Source organism: Aptenodytes forsteri, unplaced genomic scaffold, assembly GCF_000699145.1.
Source record: "Aptenodytes forsteri isolate BGI_AS27 unplaced genomic scaffold, ASM69914v1 Scaffold76, whole genome shotgun sequence".
NCBI classification, from domain to species: Eukaryota; Metazoa; Chordata; class Aves; order Sphenisciformes; family Spheniscidae; genus Aptenodytes; species Aptenodytes forsteri.
Window position 1 is genome coordinate 2814975 of NW_008794444.1, and position 818 is coordinate 2815792.

Genomic DNA, 818 nt, shown 5'->3' on the forward strand with positions numbered 1-818 from the left:
GTTTAACGGAGGGCAGGGCCTCCCGGCCCTGCCTGCAGCAGGCAGAGAGCCAGCTCTGCCTCCTCCGGCTTTCGCAGCCGGAACCCACGCGTGCTTCAGCGCGTTGCCGACACGTGCGCGAGCGGTGACATGCAAGTGAGCGCTAAAGGCGCCAAAGGCTCCGGCGTGGTTAAAAGGAGCTTGGGACCGTCCCCGGGTTGTGCGGCCGTCTTGAGGGCACGTGCCCTCAGCCGCGCGAGTGTCGCGCGTCGTCCACCCCCGGCGAGGGTGACCAACGATGGATCATCCACCCCCGGCGAGGGTGACCAACGATGGAGGTAGTGAAACCTCTGCATGGGTGCGGGGGGGGTGAACGCACAGCCGGTGGCCGGCACGGTCCCGAGCCAGCAGCAGGATGGGGGTCTCCACCCCTTCCTCCGCCTCTCCTGCCTTCGTCACCCTCAGGACAGCCCTTGCCCTTCCTAACCCATCCTGTTTCACCCTGGGTTTGGGGATCTTCCCCTTCCCTGGTGGGTCCGACCCCTCCAGCAGCAACATGCTGCAAGTCCCCCAGGGCAAAGCCAGCCCCAGGAGCTGCGAAGAGGGGTTGTGCTTCTCCTCTTCCTCCTGCATGCTGGAAATCTAACGGGCTTGCATCTAATGAATGCAATTAGTGCAAATGGGTTTTATTCTCATCAGCGAGCCACACAGGGCTGGTGTCAGGGTGTGCGGGGCAGGCAGCAGCGTGGTGTGCAGGGAGCAACATCTCCTGCCTACGCTTTCCCCGGGCGCTCCACACCTCCTCCGGCTCGGCAGATGCTGCCGGCTCCGCCGGGCCG